This window comes from Chiroxiphia lanceolata, chromosome 3, assembly GCF_009829145.1.
Source record: "Chiroxiphia lanceolata isolate bChiLan1 chromosome 3, bChiLan1.pri, whole genome shotgun sequence".
Taxonomy (NCBI): Eukaryota; Metazoa; Chordata; class Aves; order Passeriformes; family Pipridae; genus Chiroxiphia; species Chiroxiphia lanceolata.
Window position 1 is genome coordinate 2,784,370 of NC_045639.1, and position 25,102 is coordinate 2,809,471.

The 25,102-nt window shown below is 44.3% G+C and overlaps 2 long non-coding RNA genes across 4 annotated transcripts in view; one reads left to right on the top strand and one right to left on the bottom strand.

Moving 5' to 3' along the window:
* Positions 1 to 25,102, top strand: part of LOC116783783 — a 258,934-nt gene that overhangs the window by 223,454 nt on the left and 10,378 nt on the right. For all 3 annotated transcript variants that reach the window (XR_004355828.1, XR_004355830.1, XR_004355829.1), the window contains exons 8-12: positions 11,539 to 11,628; positions 12,892 to 12,983; positions 14,904 to 15,055; positions 17,563 to 17,611; positions 18,105 to 18,162. This is a non-coding gene — a long non-coding RNA (uncharacterized LOC116783783). The remainder of the gene's footprint in view (positions 1 to 11,538; positions 11,629 to 12,891; positions 12,984 to 14,903; positions 15,056 to 17,562; positions 17,612 to 18,104; positions 18,163 to 25,102) is intronic.
* LOC116783784 overlaps positions 7,009 to 25,102 on the bottom strand; it is a 147,869-nt gene continuing 129,775 nt past the window's right edge. The window contains exons 14-15 of the long non-coding RNA XR_004355831.1: positions 9,446 to 9,569; positions 7,009 to 7,908 (exon numbers count right to left, since the gene is read on the bottom strand). This is a non-coding gene — a long non-coding RNA (uncharacterized LOC116783784). The remainder of the gene's footprint in view (positions 7,909 to 9,445; positions 9,570 to 25,102) is intronic.

Below are 25,102 nucleotides of genomic sequence, written 5' to 3' on the forward strand. Positions count from 1 at the left end.
AAACCTTTAGAGAAGTCACCCACTTTTCACTCTTTTTCATTAGGACCCCGACAAGCTTGTCAGCAAAATTAAAGGTATGTCATTCACATCGTGCATGCATTGCAAAGGACTATAAACCTGCCAACCTCTTTGATGAAATAAAAGGGTTTTATTTATGATTCATGTAGGAATATGAGGTTATTTTTATTCTGTCAGTACACTAATAATCAGACAAGAGCTCAGGAAATGAGAAGGCAAACTGACAGGGAAGGTTCTGATAAAGGGGAACCCTCTAGGGTATTTTGCCCCCTTTGTAATCTCCTCTTTAGTGCGAGGTTATAAGCATGGCATAGCATGATCTTGCAGCTAGCTTGGCTCACAGGAACAAAGAGAGTAACTACCTAGCAGGACCTGAGGTATAATTCCACCAGAAAAAGAAAATGCTTCCACCAGAGAGGTCTGCATTGCTGCACTGATGTGAACAGGAACTCCCAATCCGTTTTTCCAAGAGCACAGTGAGTTGTAAAGAAACCCTTCTTTTCCACTTGCTTTCCTACTGGGCAACATAACCAATCTTCCCAACAAAAGAAAAGAGACTGTAAACCTCCTACAGAGCCACTGCAAATTTGTTACCTGTTTGTTTTATACTAATTTTTACGGGACCCAAAGCTGGGCATTTTTCCAAGCGCTCCCAGTCCAGCTCAACATGAGATAGAGCAGCACAAAAAAGGGAGGATGGGGAAGTCCCTGGTCAACATTCATGCCAGCAGAGGAGCTAAGTAGCAGGCTCCATTTCAAACCGTGTCTTCCCCTGGATGTTTCAAGTGTCTTGGCAGTTTGAAGCTGCTTTAGTTGCGTCCCAGCTCGGCAGAGCTTCTGGAATTGCATTCCGTGCTCCTCGGTGTAAGCTGTCATTCATCCCACGAGCACAGCCATGATTATGGAAACACTCCTCGTGAGTAAAAAGGGATCACTGTGTTAGCTGGCTGGCCTTAAGTACGGTGGTTTGCTGAACAGTGGTGTGCTGGCAGGAAAACACAGCCTAGCAAAATATATGCAGGATGAAGTGAAACAAAGTTCACCGGAGGAAGGAAAATAATACTAATCCTTCATTCAATAAGCAGCGAGTTAAGTACATTCTGCGTGTGGAAGAAATGTAAAAGCCAAGGGAAGAAAGCACACACATAAAGGTGATGGGACTGCCTTCCTCTCTAAAGACAACATATGGGGCATTTAGGTATTAATAACACGGGGAGTTATACCCAAGCTGCTCACACGAAGGTTTAAGGTTTCACAGAGTTTCAGGGTGTTTGAATTCCCTCTAACCAGAGAATCCCCTGGAAGTGAGGGACAGTGCTAACTTTTCCACAGATTGGTAAATCAGTGAACAGACATGCAGAGGATAACAACCAGTGTTTGAGGTGGGATTATAGTCACTCTGCAGTGCTCTCATCTCTGTGATAATTTTCCGTATTCAGATTGGAGCCTCACAGAGGTTTGGACTTGGCTACGTGGGGCTGGCTCTGTAAAGGTGATCCAGGTATCAGAGATACACCGAGCAGATACAGTCTGGTTGTTGGACTTAAAACTGGTCTCTGTTGTCGTTTTGGGATACTCCAGAGTGACACCTTCCAGGCTCTTGTTGCTTGCCCTGTGCCATCCTACTGATGCTGAGATTAGGGGTAATTTGTAAGGCATGTGTTTCTTTTAATGGAAATCATAAATCACAGAGGGCCTCAGAGAAATATAGAGCCTGACTGCACTGCTGCCTACAGCATTTTACCTGTTCCTTTTCTTTGCCTCACAGTGCTTTCTGGGTAGTCACTTGCTTTCTCTTCCCATGGATAGACATGGAAGCTGCCTCTCTTTTTGTTAGTGTGGAGATTTTCCATCATTTATTTGTTTTTGCTACAGCAGAAGGATTTATAACAATTCGAAATTCTCGATGACAAAACCTGCTGCCGTTAGCAGGGGAGCTTGAGGACAGAGGCAGTACTTGAAAGTATTTGAAAATTAGATGTCAGGGGCTGGAAGTGGCGGGATCCTGCTGTTTGCAGAACACTTGGTGCTCGTCCTTGCTGAAAATCTGGCCAACTGGCGAGAGCCAGCTGGGTTTTTGACTACTGTGTGATGTTGAAAGGACACAGAGTAGCCTCAAGGTGCTGCTGTCCCTTTAAAAACCTCCTTCCGTCTGTTGACTCGGTGATTTACAACAAAGCATAATTTCATTTCTCTCAGCTAATTACGAACCGCTCCCTTCCAAACTCTTGATCTTTTCACACAGCCGAAGGCATCGCTTGCAAAGCAGGCCCAGGATTTGGGAGCCTGCACCGCTATTCCCGTGGCAGCCGAGTGCTTCTCCTTGTCCCTGCCGAGCCTGCCATTGTGCTGGGAAGTGGAGCAGGTAACTATTCCATCAGTCCGAGATTTCCTTCTCGTGGAGCACGGAGGTTCATTATACCCACTTTATCAGCAGTACGGTTTACTGCCGAATCCATGAGAGATATTCATGTGAAACACGAGCAGAGAGAGAGGCATTGCATCTTTTCATTAATAAGCCCTCTTCTGGGATCCGGCATTAGTGAGATTCAGCGGATCATAGAGCACAGGGGTATCATTTTTACATGATTACTCTAAATTCTTAAACCAGAGGCTTAAGAGAGAGGCTTCTCACAAAGGCAGCTGTGGGAATTGTTAAATGATTGGCACAGCACTCAGGATGGGCTGAACCACTCCGGGTACCTCCAGTCATGGGGGGTACCAGCAGGCGTTTTATTACCTGCCATCGAGGGAAAAGTGGGAAACAGGGAGTGTATCAGACAGAGGAAGACGTGCTAACCCTGCAAAATATCTCTGGTGTTCTGTCTCTCCTCCTGAACAAAACTCTTATCATAATAGTGATGCAGGGCATCATCCCACTGCACAGGTTAAGCTGTTCCTTTCCCTTCCCATGTCTTCCTTGTGTCTACGCTTATTTTTAACCTGTCTGATCCCACCTTCATTAGTGTGGCTGCTGAAATAATCCCCCTGCAACCTCCACCCCCAAATAATTAACTTTTGACTGGGCAGAGGGTCATTTAATTCCACCAAACACAACACTCCTGAGATATGTTGTCTACACAGGATAAACCTTGGGTGGCTCAGAGCAGTGGTAGACAGCCAGCAAACCTCTGCTAGATTGTGAGGGGATGGCATTTACAACAGAGAAAGGCATCAGAGCATTCTGGAGACCTACATTGTCTTCTTGATGTCATATTTCTTCTGTGATTTCATGTAATTCCATCCAAAATCCTTGCATTCCACTCCCACCATCGTAGCTGCTCAGTCCCGTCCTGCTGGGCTGCATTCAAACCAAAATCAGGAAGTTGATGTGGCTGAAATAAAAACTCCTTTTTTTTTTTTTTCCCTCCCTGGATTAGTTTTCAGATGGATAAGTTCCTCAATCAGTTCCAAAATACAGATGCACAAATGCTTATCCCTGCGTGAGAAAAGGGACCCCACAGGGACCAAAGGGACTGGGCTGCTTCTGTCATTGACAGCCAGAAGTGTTGGCTGAGCTGTGGCTTCCAGTCCCCATTTAGGAAATGGAGATAACAGTAATTCCTTATTTCTTGACTTTTTATGTTGGGGAAAACTGTCAGCATTTGCCACATATGTTCGCATTTGTCCATGGAGCTGGATCATAGAGCAGGCATTAAATCCAGGCAGGCTGCACTGCCTGGGGAGGTCGGTGTGCAAGGAATGAGACACCAAGGAACACTTTCAGTGGGAGATGAACTTCAGAATTGATACAGTGAGTGGAAAGTGTGATGCTGAACAGCAAACCACGACCTGTGAAGCCTCAGTGCTCTCTTCCTGAATCTGTACCTGTCCTAAAGCCCCTGCTCTGACAGCAACAACTGCCAGAGTCTTCCCAAGGTATTGTTAACTCTGGAAGAGGAAGGTGACCACTGCTCCCTTTACATTTCTTTGGTGAGTGGTAGCAGGAAAACTTTTCCGCAGTTATTTCTCCAACATGTTGAAGTCCAGTTGCAAAAACCTCCTGCTTCCCAGTCAGCCTGATCCTGACTGAAAATAGCTAGAGATTGTTTTGAGCTCCCAAGTTTAAAAGCGAGGAGAAGGAGGAGGTGAAGGGAAAGGAGAAGACCAGAACAGACCTATAAAAGCAGTAATCCATACTGGAGATTTCTGAGGTCTCCAGCCATAAACTACTTTCAGCCTTGGTGTAAATCCATCAATTTTCAGGTTTTTAGTTACAATTGATTTTAGGTAGAGATGCCCCTCTTTCAGAAGCCGCCTTTCAATCTACTGCTTTCTGCAAGTCTGAAAAGAAAAAGAAAAACAAGAACCAAGAAGGCGAGGTCATGCGGGGGGCTGAAAAATCCAGATCAAACAGCAAAGAACACCCGATTAGAAGCCAACACATTTCTCTTTTCAGTATCTCTGAAATTGTTTGGCAGACTTAATTAGAAACAGGTGCAAGCTATAATATTTATTGCAACAATGCATCATTTTTGTCTGTTTCCAAGGTCATTGTTCCAGCCAATAGGAAGCCAGCAACCCACAGGGAGTATAACTTAGTCTATATGGGTAAAACGTGAATTACTTAACCCTTTATCTAATGGAATGAAATACAACGTTGCACAAAGAGCAACGCCGGCAAAACAGAAAATCCTGGGAGAAATCTTTCCTGATAACAGGTTCCAGTGAAGTAAGTGACATCACCAGCTGAGCTAATAGTGAGCCTCAGGTAAAATGGAGTAGGTACAGATAAGGAATGAGAAAAACACATTTGTTTTTTTTTTACTACTGCTCTTTCAAAGGCCTGGGTTTATGTAGAATTTGCTGCAGTGGGAGACCATGATTGCATGTTATCTGGCGCCTACTGTACAGCTGGGTCTCATCCGCGGCGTTGGGATGAGCTCAGCAGTGGATTTCTTTGGATATGTCTGTCTCCAGAGGGATGGGGCTGCAGATGCACCTGTACCAAGGCACCCAGGCACGGCCTCTTTGCACTGCCAGGTGAGCATGCCAGGCATTTCAAGCGAGAGAAGCTTCAGAGAGAACGTGGTTGATCCTTCCCGCCTTTCAAAGCTGCAGATTTAGGGAGACGAGCTCCATGCGCTTCTCCCTGTCTGAGGGAGGGCGTCCCAAACAGGACTCACCCAGTCCCACAGCAGTCCTGTTGGTTAACAGTGACACTGCCCTTGGTTACAAAAAAAAAGCCCCATTTTCAAAGCCTCCACTTAATTCCCTCCTGTGAGTTTTTCTCATAATCTTTGCATGACTTCTTTGTGCTTCCGTGCTCATTTGGGAGTCAGGATCTTCTTTTAAATTCTATTTTACTCCTTTTAAATGTGACAAATATAAATAGGGAAACAAAGCAGCAAACGTTAATAGGAGAGATGTGTGAAATTGGGGCATTTTTGCCTTTTTTGCAAAAGCTGCAGGAAGTTGCCAATATTTCTGCAGACAGAAACTATTTTTTCCACCTTCGAATCATCACATGGCGTAAAATCTGTGGGTATTTGTGTGTCTTTGGATAGATGCAGGAAAATACAGACTGTCTCTTGAGAACTGACTCACTCTGGGCCCTTCCTTGTTCTTTTGGCACCCACAGCTCCCTGAAAGACACCTCAGCATCAAGTCCTCACCTTTGCCCAGATTAACTGTCCTGTGTCTGCAATCAATTGCTAATGTTATGTGTGATCCCAGAAACCATTCTTAAGAAAGCATCATCTGTCCATTAAATTCAGAAGTAAAATAATCCAAACATATCATATTGATGGATTTGAGATTGAATTCTGAGGGAATGTTTAGGGAGAGGCAGATCCTGCAGTCATTTTTAGAGAGCTCAACAGAAGAAAAGATTATCTTCAAAGAGGATCTCTTCTCCCCGGCACCCCCAGCAATGTCCCAGTGCTAAATTCTTGGGAAGTTCAGACCTGGTTGGAAACTTTGCAGCTCAGCATCCTTCCTGATTTGTTCCCTTCAGTGATTTTGCTATCTCACACTTCTTAACTGAGCCTGGCTCATGGCTTGCAAATCCTTTTAGTGGTGGGCTGGTGCACTTGTACATCAGCCTGTGCATCACAGCTCTGCTCAGATAATCTGATTCTTGAGGAATTTGTAAAATCCCCTGCTCTGTCTCTCCTCCTCCCCAGAAGCAGAGGGCTCGTGCAGGGCTGCTCTGAACCTGGGAATCTGTCACGATCTTCCAGCCGAGGCTCTTGCCAACATGTCCCAGGTGTGCACAACGAGGAGCACAAGGAAATCAAGGAGATTGTACTTGTCCAAAGCCTGCTAGGATGGCAGCTGCCATCCTGTGGAGCATCCCTGCACCAGGGAGCCAGGAAAATTAAGGGAGGGCATCAGAGAGTCTCCCTGCACTTATACAGGCATGTCAAGCCCTTCAGGAGTGCCCAAGGTGAATAAATGTGTGGGGACAGGAATGAGCAAGCAAGGAATGAGTGAGGGAGCTGAGCAACATGTGGAATAACCACTTGGGACTTACAGGAACACACTGGGGACAATGGGAATGGTGATCCTGAGAGGCTCTGCTCAGTCAGGCTGTTTTGCTTTGTGTCCCAAGTGCTAAGCCATACTGGGATTGTATTTAACTGGGAATCAGGCAGCTCAAGTTACAGGTGACCAGCTTCAGTCTTGGGACATTTCTGCATTGTACTTAACTGAATAATACCTTCCCTTTCTTCTTTTTTTTTTTGCTCATTGATCAAGCTGCTTTTGAGAAAAGTGATACTTTGCATATCTGGCTAAGTGCTGTTAACAGCCTCTGCCTGCGGTTTGTTAAAATTAAAAAAAAAAAAAAAGGAAAAAGAAAAAAAAAAAGAAGTGTGATCTTGCTGGAGAAGTAATTTGCTTCTCTCCAACCAATGATGGCTTGCACTTTATGCAAATTGGTATCTAGGGACAACAAATCCCATTTAATACATATGCATAGTTCATAAAAAAAACGACGTGAGAGAAAGAGAAAAAAGATAAAGCAACGAGTCAGCAAAAGAACAGGTTCCGAGGAAATTTATTGTCCCAAATTGGACATTTGTAACAGATGATGTGAACAAGTGTTAACTTTGTTTTCAGCAGCTCTTCACGTACATTCACTAGACATCACACAGATTATGTTTTAAGGATCTGAACTGTAATAAAAAAAAGTGTCTGTGGGCTTTGGAGTGTTGTGTTCCATATGGTTGGGGAAGTGCGGAGTTATTGCGACAAGCATCTTGTGAAGCTCATTACGCACGGCGGTGTGAGATGCGAATTGCTGTGCATCGCTATAGGGTACGTACATGACATCCCACAGTCAGCAGATAGCAACTGGAAATGAAAGATATGAAGGCACAGAGTACAGCTTCAGGGAACATGTTAGACAAAACATCTGCTGGTATCAGAAAGCTGCATTATCAGATCATTGTGGCCATGAATTTTTTATAAAGAGTTTTTTTTCTTTTTTTTTTTTTTTCAAAGCTGCAACTTTGAAAGTGACATTTTGCGAGAAAGTTTTTGATTGAAGTGTGATGTCAGGAGAAAGGCCAGTCTAGTTTATTATCTGTGTAAGAGCCAATATTGGCAGCCTGAATCAGCTCCTTTCTCCAAGCAGTTGAGTTGGCCATTCATGTACTACAAGAGCTGTTTCTTGACGGCTGATAAAACCTTGACCCAGGTCACAGGTTGGAGCTTTAGTGCCAAGCTCCTCAGCCAGGAGGTTTCAAAGTTTTTGCTCCCATGGTGTGGCTGGGGGCTGCTGAACAAAATTCACCCAAGAAGCAGAACCTTTCTGTTCAGAAGGTGGAGCAAAGCAAAGCAAAGCTCAGCATCCTCACCTAATTCTCCCTTGGGTGGGACCTGCACAGCCTCCGGGTACCTTGTCCCTGCTGCCGTGCTGAGGATCAGCTGCTCTGTCCGGGATGTCTGTGAATAAAAAGTCCATCACATGTTTTTGCTTACAAAACCTTCTTACCCCCACAGGCTGTTTTTTGGGAGTGTTGCCCTGAGCTATGGACATCTCCCTGCTCAGAGGGGCCCCCTACCTACTTAACATTCCTGAGGGTTCTGAGGGCAGCGAGATGGCACGAAATGTATGTGCATGGTGTAACTATTTATGTTAAATGGACAGGCATTTTCCATCCTTTCACCTCTCCTGACCCAGCTGTGACTTTTCCTGCAGCAACAGGTACCAATGGAAAACCTGTCTCTGGTTTATCTATGGATGGTCTCTCTCTCTCTCTCTCTCTCTCTCTCTCTCTCTCTGTTCAGTCAACTGCCTCAAAAGCGCATCCCAAAGTGAGCAGACTGATTTCCTGAGCTGATCCACGAATAGTTCCCTCAGAGGAAAGACCAAAATTACCCTGATTTTTTTTGGTTTTCCTAAACCTTCTCCCTGTTTATGTGTAAGAGGGTGGGAGAATGGAGGGACATGTCCAAAAGTATCATGATTTATGAAAGGATTAAGTTGTCGGCAGCAATTTTTTGTGTAATGCTGTTCATTAATGTAGTGGGGCTGCAGAGAAAGCCAGAGATGGTTCATCCTCTGTCACTGGTACTTAGGGAGCCTGGAAGTAGGTGAGGGATTGCGCTGGGCTGACCTGTTGCTGAACAAGGCAATCATGAGGTGAGGGATAGAGCTACTGAGAGCAGCTGCCGGGAGGAACAGCGCTCCCTGAGATGAGCCCACCCAGGCCACAGCTGGAACACTATTTTCCCAACTGCTGCCTTGGAGTAGCATTTAAAACCAGCAGGTGCATAGGACATGCAGATCCAGGTTTGGCTGTGTTGGTTACCTAGACAGGAACTACATCAGGAAGGTAATTCAGTGTTCTTGCCATTGTATAAAAATAACCCTAATGGGTTTTTGTGATTGCTTCCTTGGGATGAGAGGTTTAGAAAATACTTAAAGATAAATTTAATGAAAAAAGCAGCAGATCAAAGCTGAGTAGTTGTTTGCTGTTTTGTTGTCATTTTTTAAAACCTGTTTAATTAGAGTTTGGAGGTTGGAGGTTTATTATGAGTGGAAATTTTGATTTTAACTTGCTCATGTATGTGGAAATGAGAAGCAGAATGTGGGTCTGCATTTCCCAGAGGCATCTCCACTGGACTGGCTTCTGGTGTGAAGCTCCCAAACCCTGGGATGCTCTGGTTTGGAGGGGGATGAGAAGGAAATCTGACCTCATCTGAATTTCAGTAATCAAGGACATCTTTATAGCTGTATAAATGGGAATCAGAGCCTGCTGCATTTTTAATATTCTTTAAAAGAGTGAAAAGCTCCTTTATCTGAAGCTCAATGTTCCTTTACTGGCTGCACACCCACACCTGCAGGGAGCCCGAGGAAGACTCTCCATGGGATTCCCACTGCTTAGTGGGAACTCGCCTGGGCAAGCTCATCTCTCCACACTGGAGATGTTTTCCCCTGTACCTGCGTCCCAGCATCCTGGTAGGAAACTGTGTGTACCTGGAGTCAGGAGGCTGGCAGTACTAGAGCCCCTCGAAATGAGGCATCAACCAAATTTCTTCTTAACTGTTGTTGTCATATGCGGTGACCCAACACTGAGCAAAAATGAGTCCTGCAGTCAGTCCTGTGTGTACAAAGCAAGCGGAAACATTTAAGTGCCTCTTTGGGCAGGCAGTCAGGTACTGCTTCATCTGCAAGCCAATATATCAGCATTTACTAATGGGTCTGTGCTAGTGCAGTAACTAGGCTTTTAATTGCAGAAGCTGAAATGTGAATGTATAGCCCATCCCCTCCCTTTTTTCCACCTTTGCTTTTAGTTTGGGTTTTCACCACGTTTGAAAGATTTCCTTGGCCGTTCTTCAAGTTTTCTCTGTCTCTGTGTGCTCTCCCTGGTAGCAAAACTATTTCTGAACAGGTGAGTGTTTTAGAAATGGAATAGATATGATTTCTTATAGAGCACGTCTGTATGTACGTGTAGAGATACACACACACACACATGTGCATATGTATATGCAAATTTGGAAATGTATATCAAAATTCTGCCCCATCTCCAGATGGCTGGAATATGGGAAGCTTGTCCCTGGCACAGGCAGTGTGTGCAGTCAGCAGAGCAAGCAGAGGGGGCAAAGAGCTGGCACTGCGATGTGGCGGGAGAGCAGGGAAGAATATATGGACATGCAGCTAACGAGAAGGGAAGGGAAGTGGCTGCAGGGGAAGGAGATATAATGGGTCCCCAACGTGGCGAGCACATATGCTGCCATACAGCAAAGGCAGAGTGCCACCACTAGTGACAAGCGGATTGCACCTCAGGAAAACAGCTGTGCCAAGCGCCCAAGTCCACAGTCAGCCTCCCGACCCCGCGTCTGCCCGGCTGATGTGGATTAGACTGGTCAGGTCTGGGAGCCTCTCTGAGCCCACGTTCCACAGGAATAATGGCTCAGTACGTCTCTGAAATACCCCTTGCACGGCTGCCTGTTTTGCATTTGCAGTCTTGCATTTGTGAGGTTGTTTTGTTTTGTTTTATCTTACCTAATTTATTCTGCTGTGCTCAGTACCAGACGAACACTTTGACTGTGTGTGTAGATCATTGCATGGTTTAGTGCAGTTCTGTGTTACAAACCCTCCCACATAACCCTATGATTTGTTAATAACTTTTCTGTTTTGAAGAAACACCCTTTGACACCTAAGCTGGATCTCCTGTTCTTAGGCATAAATATAATTGTCCCCGGTGAAGAGCATCCCTCTGACTGGTCCTGTCTGCTCTGTATATATTTGAATATATAAAATATTAATAAATGATGCCAAATGTTTAATCACATCCGTTTGACTCTATGCGAGTCGGTGTCTGTAGGCTTTCTGTGTTAACTGCTTCTGTGATATCTACATACTGCTGACTTGTTGTTGATCTCAAGTTTTTAAAGCAAAATAAAACTGAGGTTTGCAGTTTGATTTGAATTAATCAGGTCTGATTAGATAGGAACAGATCAGGCTGCTCTGGAAATCACCGAATCTCTCTAATTCAATTTCATGTGTTATTCAGAAAGAAATAGTTCATAGCTTAAGTGCAAGTGCTATTTATTTAACACTGGTTTTTTTCAGAGTGGGGCATTATGATGATGATCAGGGTGTAGGAAAGAAAGCATCTTATTCTATGAAAAAACAGATATTTTAGAATGGAGTCACCTGCTGGTAGATCTCATAAATGTACATAAAAAGATGCTTCCTAATATTATTAGTTTGGTTTTTTCTCCACATCACCCTGACTGTCCATCTAGAAGCTTTGATAGCTGGAGCCACAAAACCAGAAGACGGTATTTAGTTTAATAAGCCAATTTAAAGAGAAAGGTTGGAATTATGTATGGCAGAGGACAATTATGCAAACTAAATGATTCTTCAATTAATAATGAGATCCATGAAAGGCAAAGGAGAAGGACCCTCCTCTGAGAAGGAGAAGGCTCATGGTTCCCTGTGCACACCAGGGTGTGCAAGGGTTGGGATGTGGAGGGACAGGGCAGGGGCAGCTCCCAGCCAAAACCTGAGGGGCTCTGCTGATGGTGGGAAGTCCCCAATGGGAATTTTGCTTTCCTAAACAGGTTCTCCTCTGATGGTGTCCATCTCACAGAGCTCTGTTAGGAAGCAGCAAGTGGACCTGGGCCGTGTGAGCACCTGCCAGGATCTACACTGTGAGTACAGTGCTGGAGGCGTGGTAATCCCAACCCAATCCCCTTCCTCCTCACCCTCTGGAAAACAGGCCGGAGACACACAAGCCTTAACTCCAGAGCCACCAGTTTGGCTTTTTCATGCAGCATTTATCCTTCTTTTAAATCCTTGACTGTTGTGTGCCAGAGCAACAAGCCATATGTTAAAGATGGTAAAGAGCAAATACTTCGCAGCCAGTACCAGCATGTGGAGTCGGGGGGAAGCGGGAATAACGCTGGGAGAAGGGGGAAGGAGCGATTATCTGGTAGTGATTATTCGGGAGGGCAGTAGTGGGAGGTGCTGTAAGTGACAGGGATTCACTATGGGACGCAAATCACTTAAGGCAAAGCCATTAGGATCAATTTAAAATACCAAAGAGGGAGGCTAAAGTGACAATAGCATATTTTAATTGAAATCACAAATATCAGTCTGCAAGATATGGTTTAAAAGACCAGGCAGAGTTACTTTATCTGAACAGAGGAAAAAGTTTTCCTTTTTTTATTAAAAAAAAATGCAGAGATCAAAATGGAACTATGTTTTTTTTAAAAAAATTTAAATCCCATTTATATTTTTTTTCCTATTTTAATATTCTCTTTTCTCTTGATGGCCATGTTATAAATGGAATTAACTACATTACTAATGCTTTTAATTTGATTTTAATAGAGCCTAGGGCTGAAGCATGGAATCAGCGTGTGTCCCATTAAAGGAAAAATACAGTTAGAGGGACAATAAATAGCATGTCCAGATAAACACATTTATGCCTTAGTTTTATTTATTGAGCTAAGTAGCCCATGTACAGAGACTGGAGTTTTTTTCAGACACTTTTCCAAAGCTGAAGTCCATATGATGAGATTGTTACTGGTTTTGGCAGCAGCAAAGTGAACTTGGTAAAAGAGCCTGGCATGGAAATCCACCGAGTTCTGACATATTCCATTTGCTCCGAACTCTTTGATTTCTGCTCACAGAATCTGACATGTGTTGGGCATTGACCTTGCTCTTTTAAATAAGCTTATTTTAGAGGACCTTTGCAGAACGCTGTGTGTTTGGCCTCGATGTAAGCTGTTAGGGAAATGTAGTACAAACACAGAAGTTGTATGTTTTGAATGCCAGAGATGTTGAGCTGCAGAGCAGTCAGTAAAAGCCGTACTTCTGACTCCTCTCTGTGCTCTTAACAAGTGTCCTTAAAGAAAAGAAAAAATTATTTATCCTGCATTTGTGTGAAGGTTTTTTTGTTTATTTATTTTTAGCACAAAGTTCAGGACCAGACTTCTTTTTCAGCCTGAAATACTCCTGTTGGGCTCTCAGACACTCCGTGGAGTGAAAGCAAACATTTTGAAAAGTAAGTGATTGTCCCAGGCCAGAAATCCCAGAGGGTCAGTGTCTTATTGCAGAATCACGCCCCATAAATGTCTCTGAATAGAGGCACTGGGATACAGGAGGGAGTTCCCCAAAGCTTGGCCTTTCCTTTATGGAACAACCCACTTCACTCAGTGTGTTCCACGAAGAGCCACAGCCTTCAGTGTGGAGCTTTGATTTCCATTTGTCACAGGGGAGCAGCTGGTATGAAAGTTCACAGTCAAAGTGCTGCAATCTTGCAAATGCCAGCTCGCAGCACTGCGCAGGGAAACAAATCACTGGGGCCCAACATGGCAACACTCTAATGAGAGAGGCATTGAAATGGGTAGAAAAAAATGCCCTGCATTCAGCCTCTACCTGCTTGAGTCACTAAAAACTCCTGTCAACAGCAAAAGCAGAAAGAAACTTGGAAACACACTTGGGATGTTGATGTGGCAGACACACTCCTGCACCCTTTACTTGGGCTTTGAGGTTTGGAGCCTGGAAATTTAATCAACTGGAGAATGTGTCCCTGGAAAGGGTCGTTGAGTTTAGCCATATCTGAGTAAGTGGCAGTAATATTCTACACATAGGAAAACAGGGATCAAATGGCAAAAATAAATGTAAATTTGAATTCATGGTCGTGTGTAGCTCTTCAGGACAAAAGCTGGCTCCATGAGCAGCAAGGAGAGGGAGCAGGGCTGTGCCAGAACATTAATAACCCTCTTCCTTGGCCCGTGGACAGCTCTGCACACTGGATTCCTCTCAGAGAGCTTGACTCAGTTGGCTTCCCAAGCACACAGGAAGGGCATGAAGACCTGTCTCTGTTGACACTGGGTTAAGAGGCTGTGAGGGTTTGACGTGGAACATTTCCTTGGCTAAAGGAGTCAGGAGTGGATTTTTTTACCTCTCTCTGCAAACCCCTCTCCCTGATTCAGCGGCAGTGAAGGGAAACCCTCCTGTTCCTATGAATAATTCATCTCCAGCACATACACGGGGTTCAGAGCTTGACCCAGACAGGTTTTTAGGGAAACAAGTGAGCATCATGCCATCATTGCCAGTGCTGCTGGCTGCTCCATGTAGGATGAGTTGGAGCTGTGCCATCAGTCAGCGGGAGGGATGGTAGAGCTGCTGCCCCTCCTGCAAAGGGGGTCTGCCTGAAATTCCCTTAACCGTCACTCACAGCCTTGTTTTTTCAGGGAAATGGCTTTTATTTGTTGTAAATTCTTCATATAGAACAAAAACTAAATAATGTAACATATTCTGGGTTCTGGGCAGATAAAAATTGAAAGGGCTGGGGTGTTTGTGCAAGTGGAATGATAGTGACGAGCACCACATGAGGTCCCCGAAGATGGTGTCAGGGGACTCGATCTCCCACAAAATGATGAAAGACTCTGATGTAATGGTGTTTTGTGAAACAATTCGAACATAAATGCCACTTTCCTTCCCATTAACAACTGGCTGCCATTGTACCAGGATTTTTTATTTTTTGATATGTATTTTGAGCACACTGAGACCAAAAACTTCCATTGTGATAGTGCTGCAGGAAGGTTGTGGTGCACTAAGAATTGAAATGCAAATCACACAGACACAACCTCCTGCTGAGGCCCAAATTTTTATAGATCAGGTTCTGCAGTCCTGATGAAGAATCAGTGATCTGCCTTTTCTGGGATTCACAAATTAGCTGCAGTCTAAGGTATCATTTCCTATGACAGAATTGTAACTTGCCAGATGAAAGTTTGTCACTGAGGACAGTTCCCTGATCTTCCACTAATTTTTCCAGCTGCAGTGCCACTAAGGATCCTTTCCCACACAATGCCAACACACACATCACAGCTCCCCACTCTGCAACATGCTCTTGCTGAATATAAACATACTGTATATATTGATCCTCTCCCCCTTGCTTTTTTTTTTTCTCCCCCAGTGTACAGGTGGTAAAACATTGTCTGCCATGAACTTCATGATGCAAAAAAAAAGAAAGAAGAAAAAGCTGTGGTTTGGAAGCTGCTGGATAGCAAACTGCAGGCTGGGAATGTGGCTGCTGAAACCACTGCAAGGATAACAGGGCATACACAGGTTTGTGGATAATTCTGTTTGCTAATTGGTCATGAAATTTCAGGTAAGGAACATCCAATTTGTTATAATAGGTAATATTATAATAGGGTTTTGCTTTCTAGGGTGGCTTTTTTATTATTATTACTGTTATTATTTTTATTGCTGTCATTACAAATACAGGGCTCTCTGTGACTGGAAGAACACTTTACAGAGAGGCTGGGGCAGTGCTGTGAGGCAGCACAGGATGTTTTTAGCCATGGCCATGGCAGCAGTAACAGCCATGTCTCCAGGCCCTGCTGTATCCCAGGTTCCCCTTCTGAGGCTCCATGCCTGCTCCTGCCATCCTTGAAGCACAGGATCCATGACCAGCCCACAGCAGGTACATAGGAAAGTTAAAGGAGGCAGATCCTGCCCTCCTCTTCTAGAAATGGAGTACAAACCCATTTTACAGGGCATCTGAATGACAGCAGCGCTCAGTTCTTAACAGTTTCGAGCTGGTACCTTAAACACAAGGAGGGAGCTCTGCTTCTCAGTGCCCTGACCCACTGAGGCCTCCCAGCAACTGTTCTGGTCACCCCTTTCCCTTCCAGCTATTTAGAGGTTCTTGACTCTGGAAAAATGTGCTGAAAATTATCACCAACAGTGATCACAAGCTCAGAGCCGAGTCCCTCCGGTTTGCATCCACTTGCCATCCTGCAACTTTAACTAGTTCTACTACTTACTACTAATTAGCTACCAGCTAATACTAATAGCTACCAGTGCTGCAGCATTTCGGAGTTACACACATTAATGAGAATGAGCATTTGTTGACAGCCATGGTGGGAGTTGTCTGTGTGCAGCATTTCAGGGGTCCCCGTTGCTGTAATGTTTGATTGCCTCCTCCGGTAATTACCATTGACACTGAGCACGTTTTTCATAGGTCTCACTTGGCTGTGCAGAGCTGAAAGACATGTTGGGCTCTGTTTGTACTGAAGAGAGAAGAGGCCAATAATAATATATTTTTTCAGTAACATCCCTTCTTCTCCCCAATTCCCTCACACAGGTCACACAGTGCCAAGGGACAGAGTCGGCTCTGCTGCCGCACTTTTTGGTGCTTTGTTGTCCTGCATTAAACTCCCTTTCACTACTTTTTGAATATGTAGAGAACAATTTAATCATTTTAACTTAAAGTCAATTGCCTCCTTCATTTGGGAATATGAAGGTAGTTAAAATGCTAAAGAAATTTGGCACACCAGCAGTAAGTTAACTCTGGTGGTCCTTTCCGTGCCTATGTAAAAGAGGGTGCATAATGGGAATTAAAGCAGAGGGAATATGGAGAAATACAGGCCCCTTGTAACTCTTGCAGGGAATATGAGCACATGGCTGGCGCTTCTTTAGGAATACCAATTGCCTGTTTGGAAAAAGAGGTGCTGGGGAATGTCCCTGTCTCCCTGGTCAGCTTCCTGACTGCGCTCTGCAGAGAGAGGCACACGTTACACATCCAGCCTGCGGCTCTGGCTCAGCCTGGCGCTGCAAAGGGAGCTTTTTCCATGTGCTACTGTGGAAAGGAAGCTGCTCTCACCCTCACCCTGAGGAAGATGAGCTATAGGAATATACAAGGGGCTTTTTTTATAGCTTGGGGGCCAGAAGGGGAAGCAGTGGTCATGAGCAGAGACTGGAAGTTGGCTTGTTAAGTAAATCTCAGGCTGTAGCTGGTTTTAATTTATTTTTTGTTTTATGTGCAGGAGACTAGGCCTTGCAGGCCTGGCTAATATCAAAGCCTGGGGGTTTGTAGATTTTTAATCAAGGTCCACTTTGGGGGGTTCTGCTTTTGGGGCTTGTGGATGTGTAGGATTTTTTTTGTCGTGTTTTTCTTTTTTTTTTTTATTTGCTGCAGTGTCTGGATTTCTTTAGTTCAACTTTTCCATTCTTCAGACTTGAGCCAAGTGAGCGATTTCAAATTACCCAGCACTTTCCAGAGAGGCCTTTTTTGTTGTTTGTTTTTTTGGTTTTGGATAATTTTATTTTTTTTAAGCAGACTTGCAGTCCAGTTTCTCTGAAAATCCCAGGTGGTGTCACAGTCCCACCCCATTGCCTCTCACTAATTTGGCATTCTTCACACGGTCTAAATAGTTTATTGTTCATCAAATCTGTAGGAAAGGAATTTTATATCAATTTTTTGTTTGTTTTGTCCCTCTGCTGGCAGGAAAAGTAAATCCCAAAGTATTTCAGCAGGTGCTATTAATATGCAAATAATGGAGAGTACACTAGGTCTAATAGACCTCCCAACTACATGGGAGGTGTCGCTGTTGGAGCAAATTAGCTTTCCGTAATTTGCATGCTTTTCACAGCCTCCTGGGATTATATTTTAGATCAGAGACAATAAAAGCATATGCTGTTAGTTTAAAACGTAACTAATTTTAGGCTTTGAAACCATTTTAACCTAACTTCTTAGTGTTAAACTGTTATTTCCAAAGAAACTTTTCACGGAGCTTGTCATTCTCACAGCCTTTCTCTTTCCCCATTAACTGCTCCATCTCTCTTTTCAGGTTGAAGAGAAGAAGGGAATCTTCCAGATGGCTGTGTCTTGAAAACAAGGTATTTCTCACAAACCCAAGTCCAGATTGTCCTAGTCTGGTTCTGAGTTTGCATTCAGGTTCTGAAGGGGTCTAGACTGAGCTTTTCATGTCAAACTTCTTCCCTCCCCTTTGGCATCTCCGTGAATTGTAAATCCACCCAAAAAAGATGCTGTGGCCCCTGCTGACCACTCACAGAGGGAGCATCAAAAAATCCTTTTGTAGCATCAAAAATCCTTTCTAAGCCACCTAAGCAGAGTCCTTGAGCTGATGTGTCACAGATGCCCAGTGCACTTGTTGGAAAATTCTGTTTAAAACAAATGGGAAGAAGAAGCAGGGATTCCAGTGCAGGTTCAGTATGTAGAGTCATTACTGAACTATACTGGCACGTTATTGATGGCACTTTTCAAACGGATATTGACAGCAAAAATCACACTGCTGATGCCTGTGTTTTGGGACAGTTTGGATGACGGGGCACCAGCTCTCATGCCTGAGGCCTTGTGTCTGTATTTCAGGTGCTGCTGTGGTTGCTTCCTGCCCGACCGTGCGGCACTGCTCCAAGGGACTGGCCAGGTGGGTGCATACAGGAACTCTGCCCCTCATCCCCCATCCTTCTTCTGCTCCTCTGCCCCTGCTCAGGCTCTGTTGAGCTGGTGGGAGATGGTTCTCCTGGCTCCTGACTGCCCCAACTCCTCCTGCTTGGAAGGGCTGCAGCGAGAGGCCTGTGAGAGGAGCAGCAGGTTTAGGTGGTGCAGAGGTGCCTCAGCACAGACCGCAGTGGTGTCGGGCGAGGGAACCTGAGGGAGGTGGAGAGGCAGCCCTTGTGTTCTGTCTCTCTGCCAGTTGTCCCAGTGCCCAGAGGGTGTGATTTGTGAGTGTCCTTTGGCACAGCTGCTCCACTGCCTGTGTATCTCCGTGCAGGGTTTCCAGGTCAGTTGGTCCGTGGGGTGGTGCCCGTCTTTTATTTCAAGAGGGACAGAGTTCAGGGGTAGGATCAGATGTGTGGAGGGGATGGCAGCCAGATGGAGATCAAGTCAGCATTGTCAAATTTATTTCTGGCATGGGAAAGGTGAGTGTTAGCAAGAAAGAGTAAGTCTGAGAGATGTCCTTTGAGACAAGGCTGGGAAAAAAAATCTCTTGGAATGCAATTTTGGCCATACAGCAATGTGTGGTAATATTTTTGGGGCCACAACTTTGCCATCAATGTTTTCATAAATATATTTCACACTGACAATGCATGGAAATACCTCATGAGTGCTGAGTGCTCTTTAAATGTCCTCCTACCACTCCAAGCTGGATTTGCTCTGGCTTGTGCCACACGTGCCATCCCTGGTGCCCCACAGGTTTTGTGCCAGCGTGCCACTACTGCACAAACCTGAAGGGAGGTTAAGTTTTAAAATAACCATTCCTGAGGCTGTAAACCAATGCAAAGGCAACAAAGTGCTGGAGATGTCTTGTGATAGTCTCTTTGAAAATGCTGAGTGCTTTTTTCCCCTCTTCTCATCTCACCTTAAATGTTTGCTAGCATTAATACCAGTGACCTCTCACTTCTGCTGCTTTTCAGGTGTGGTTTGCCTAATACAACCCTGGGCACTGGCACTGGAAACACTTGCTTTATTTAAAAATAAAAACAAAAAATAGAGGGAAAAAAGGGCTCTGATTACTCAGGTGTCGATAGAAAAAACTGAGATGTTGTGCCAGATGGCTGCATTTGTGAAGCAGAGTGTAGTCAGAAGAAAGTGGAAGGAGACAAGGCAACTGTACATCACAAGTGTGAAAACATGACCAAAATACCTTCAGCCTTGTTTCACCAACACTGGATTAGGAGGCAACTGTGGTGAGATGCAAGCAAAGAAAAGCAGGAGGGGACACTGTTTGGAAAACAAAAATGCCTTTCAATAATGAATTGCTTTACTTCCTCCAGCAAAAGCTTAGAAGTTTACAAAAATCAAGAGTTTTTGCATTAAATGGAAGGACTGTGGGCCAGTAGAGCACTGCCTGGTGTCAGTGCAAAGCACCACATGCAGTACAGTAAGAGGTTGCTCGCAGGCTGTGTCATGGGCTCAGTTTGCATTAGAGCAGGATGTGCTGCTGTCAGTCACCAGTAAGTAACCACTGTCCCCAGTGACTGTGACAGTCCCCAGCTCTGTGCCATGGCTGCAGATGTCCAGGAAGGGTTTTCCAGTAACACGTGGGAGGTGCTGGATCTCACCTCAGGCACATTCATGGCGTGTGCCCATTGCTTTGCCTGTGCCCACACAAGTGGTATCCAGCAGCCCTTGGTTGCGGTCCGGGGTAGTGTCACCTCTCAAAAGTGAGGGCTTTTAGTAACACCATGGGCTGGTTTGTGCCTCAGGCTGTTTGGACACATTGTTCACCTCGTTGAGAAGCTTTAATCAACTTTTGATGCCAGGGCAAAGTATGTGCCGAGACCGTAAAAGCCTTGGCAGGACCGTGGGTGAGTCCTTCATTACCCTTTTATATCCTGAAATGGATCCTGGGTACTTTGAGCTTTGCTTCCATGCTGAAGCTTTTGGCTGCCACACAGGGAAAAGTTTAGAATAATTTGATCTGAGATCAGGAATCCAAATTTTTTTTTTTTTTCCATGCTTAAGCTGACTCTGCCCAGACTGTTTTGGAGCTCCATGCTCTCTCCTCCTCTGTGGTCTCCCAGGGGAAAAGGAGAGCTCTGAAATGGGCACAGAGGGTCACTCTGAAGGCTTGGCCTCTTGTAAATTGGCCTTGGCTTTGGCCTTGGTTGTATCTTGGTTTATAAACTTGGCTTTCATCACGAGAGTCTGAAATCCTGGTGTTCTTAGATTGCAGTTTGATTAGAACATCGCAAGGAAAATCTCTGTTTATTTTTACCAAAACTATTTCCACATGGCTTTCTCACCCCCAGCCTCCAAAACTACTTCAACTTTCACAGGTACTTTCTCGCAATGAACTTTATCCAAATATGTTGAAAGGCAGGTTACAAACAACAGGTACAGAGAATGTGGCAGGAACATCTCTTCCTCTGATTCCTGCTCTGTTGCTACTAAACCTTGAATGCAAAAGTTTCATTCTTTTATTTTTATAAAATCTGAATTTCTGTAACAACTTTGGATCAAAAGTTTAGTCTCCATGCCAGGAAGATGTTGGGTTTTTTTATTTGCTGCAAACTACATTGTCTTATTTGGGGAGTATGTTCACAATTGAGAAAGAATTGCCTTTATTAACAAATCAAAAGCTTGTGCTGTCAAAACTGAAATCATTCTACCTTTTTATGTGCAAATTAGAGCTTCTGTCAAACCTTCAGCCATGGTGCATTTAATTTGTGGAAATATAAAAATATCTGGCTTAATATTAAAATATTCTGCAAGAGGAAGGAAATACTTTACGTGATGCATTGCAGTCAAGATTCTCAAAAAAATCTGATTTGAAAGAAATAAAGTGGTGTTTTAACAGAATTTATTTTCTCTACTTTTGCCAAAGTTCAGAGCAGTACTTAAAAGTGTATTTAAGTTATACAGGTGTTTGAGTATCTGGTTGGATCGTGGCCTTTGGGAGTGAACCAAGTTAAATGTAAGTGTGGCCAGGGCAGCAGAGCTACATCCACTTTGTTTTTCCTTAGAAAAGGGTCACAAGATATATTTTTTTATTTTTAATTAGTAGCAAAGGTACTGAGAAACTTTTGAGTCTGGATTCAGTAAAGTTAGGCTAAAACATAAAAAGCAATCCCTGGTTTCACGGTGATCACTTGTGTTTTGGAAGGTCTTTCTATAGAGGATAAAATTCAGATTATCTGAAGTTGGGCACTGGTTCTGTATTTAGGATTCCAAAATAAAGAGCTGCCTGTTTTCCCAGCAGTGCCCGGATGCTCCACCGTTTGGGAAAGCCAGCATGGTGGGCCTGGTTGTCCTACTGTTGGCCTGGTTTTTTTGGGAGAACAAGGAAAACTGTGGTCTCCACCTCCAGCGCTGCAAACCGCCTGCAGAACCCCCTTTTCAGTGTCTTCAGCTGCGTTTTGGCTCATTTTTTTTTTCTAGAATCCCTGCAGGCTACTTGATGTTTAATTCCCATCTCTCCTTCTATGACCTGGGAGCCTTTTCCATGGCTCTGTGGGAGGAGGGGTCCTGTCCAGGCAGGCTGTGTTTGCCCATGGGTTTTTCCCAATCAGATATTCAAATATCCTGGCCTGCCTTTGGGGAGGTTTTAACAGTGCCAAGTCCATTTTACCTCATTATTTCCAAGGCCTGAACCAGGGACATTTGCCCTTCTGCAGAGCTGAGAGGGGAGTAAGTGGCTGTTTCTTGAGGAGCAGACTCATTCCCTGAAGTGGCCCGTTCGGAGCTCGGGGCAGTGCATGCAATTATCCTCTGGAAAAGGCCCCCGGAGCAGTGCATTAGTATGCATGTGTCTAGGCTGGGATGTGCCCGGGAAATCACAGCCCAGGTGTTGTGTTTCCAGCCACCTGGCCCACTCCAGCACTCACATGGAAGAGCCCTTCCACCCACACCAGAATAGTTGTGACCACCCACTTCTCCTGTGCAGAGGGTACGAAAAGTGTTTTATGAATCTTATCAACTGTCAGAAGTTCCTTTTGGGTGGTAAATGATTGTTTCCAGGCATCCAGAGCACTCAGTCCTCTACTACTTTTATGTCAATGTTGTTAGCAATGCATAATTCCACCATCCTGGGGTTTAATTTGTCTAATTCTTCTGGGTCATCTCTGTAAGGGAGTTTCCACAGGCTGGATGTGCAGTGCATTAAATGTGAAGGTGTTTATTAGCCCATTAGCCATAATTAATGGCAAGGCAGCTACCGAGGCCGTGGGTTGTCCCAGGTTTTGCCCACATTCTCTTTTCATATCCACTCCCCAGCATGAATTTATATGATGTTCATATTCTGCTTCTCACCATTAGAAACCAACAAAGTGGTTTGGGTTGGGATCTCCTATTTCAGGCCATAAACATATGATCCAGCCACCCCATAAAGTACATTCCTCCAGCTTTCCGTGAATTCTCAAGTATACCTATGGCAACGCAGGGGAGCTTGGGTCTGGTCCCTCCAGCCAGAGAAAATCCTGCCCAGCAAAGCTGTGAGGCACACTGGGAATTGCTCAAGTGCTGAAGCTTCACCCAAACCAGTAAGCTGTGCCTTCGTGCTGCAGGCACGTTTCCCATGGTTTCTGCCAGGAGCCTCTAAAACTCTGGATGCTGTGCTTCCCCCATGACCTGCTTCCATGCAAGGATTCAGGGAAAAAGGTCTCCAGGCTCCATGGTTTGCGGCCAGAGGGCTGATGGGAGGCTCAGGCATGGAGGGGAGGGCACTGGTAAGCCAGGCACCCTGGCTCCCCTGCCAGGAATGCTGCAGCCTCGTGCACTTGATCCTTTAATTGGCCCATGTGCACGCTGGACAGCTCTCTCTTTATTATTGTTATTATTATGCAATCAGACACTACTTACTTACAGAATGTGCTGGAGATGCACTATTTATACAGAAACTATGTACAGTGAAACCCATTTTCTCCATGGTGATTGCAGATAATGTGGAAAGCTCTGCTTTGATTCATTAATATAGCAAAAGCGATATTCAGGATTATTTTGTATAATTCACAGCACTCCAAAATGCATATATTTTCATAATACTCTAAATCTACCTCTTGGGCTGGTAACTCAAGCAGATGACGACAGGTTTGCCATAGTGCTGTCATCTTAAAATTGTAGTGGTGCCATTTTTTCACTGAAACCTGGAAGCTCATTTAGCACAGGATGCCTGAGGAAAGCCCTAGAGAACCCCCCCAGAGTGAAGGGCTTGGGAAACTGCTAAACTGAGAACTGTCTTCACAGAATCATAGAATAGCTTGGGTTGGAAGGAGACCTTGAAGATCATCTAGTTCCAACCCCTCAAAAAGTACAACTCCAAAGTGATGCTCAGAAAAAAAAAAGTAAAAGGTTTTAAGTAATTTTGTTTCTTGAGTTGAAAAAAATAACCAATGAGTTAATTTTAATGAGTTCATTTTCATTAGGAGAAGAGTATCTTTTTATTTATTTTTTTTTTTTAAATTTTGTGCCACTTGGTGTTGGTTTTTTGGCAAGGTGAGTAAGCAAACTCTTCAGATTAGCAATGAATCACTGGCACCTCCCATTTCACATCCATTCCTTTCTTACCTTATCAGGACCATCCTTCTGGCTGCACTGACCTGGGCATGGCTTCATTTAAGCCAGTGCTGGGTGAGCCTCCAGACACTTGCCACTTACATTCACACAAAAAAATCTCTGGCTTTAAGCACAGCTTTAAAGACAGAGTCTCAAAACTCTTTCTGGTCAATGGTAACCTTTGGCAAATCCTTATAATTTCTGAGTTTGGGTACAGGTTATTTTTTTAACCAACGCAGATGGCACTTTCTGACAGCCATTTACAATTTTTGCACCCAACCATCACAGCAGACCTCACCACCCTCACAGCAAGGCTTGTCCAAGGCACCCTTGGAGACGAGATTTAAAATATCACTACTTAAGTGATTCAACTTTGTCTTACACTCCTGAGACCATCAAGTGGGGTTTTTTAATCTTTTTTTCTTCCCCCCTTCACCTCTCTCTGACTTTACTGGGCACTGTCGTGTATTTGCACACCTCTGGAAATCAGTTGCATAATTTATGTGTCTGACTTCAGTTACTTGGTGACCAGGGCTTTTCTTTTAGTATCACGGATTAAAATGTTCCAGTTGTCATCTGAAAATCTTCCTTTAGCCCCACTGAGTCTCCTTGGCCCATACCTGGCAAATGGAAATGTGGTCAGGCAGCCTTTTCCCTCAGTTCCCAGCTTCTCCCACCTCTGAATCTGAGATTGCACATGTGCCTGATTTACCCAACTCAGTTCCCTCTAATCAGTTATATATATTTTAAATAATTGTCTGAAAAAATATGCACAGAAATTATGAGGCTCATTTAACAATGAAGCTGCTTTCATTGCAGATATTCCCCCATGTGTACATTTGCTTCTCTGCCGTAACACCTGAAATGTTTGGGAAAAAATTTAAATGTGGCCAATGACCGCATTTAATGCAGGAGATTTTGCACCTCTGGGCTCTGTATTTATAGCTCTGTCATGTTCCTTTCTTGTACTGACCTGAAGAAGAGGATTTTTTTTTCTTATCTGATGAAAAGGTTGTCTGTCATGGTGTGGTTATTGCAGCACAAAATACTGCCTAAAACTTGACCCTGAACAAATTTTGTACAAGGACAGTTTACCCCAGATTTCCAAAGGAGGTGAAATCCTCCTCATGCAAGCCAAGGAAGCAAGCTGCTTTGGGTATATAAAACTGGGATGAGTCTAAAAATCCTTCATGGAGCCTCAATTGAAATGCACTCTGTCTCTGATCCCAGCTGAAGCCATTTTACTCCTAGTGTTACTCCACTGAACTTGGAGTTTAACATGGATTAGCATGGATTTTCACTGATGTGTGATTCAGAAATTTCAAAATTACATGTGTTAATCATTGTGTGGCTTGAAAAAAATTAAAGGT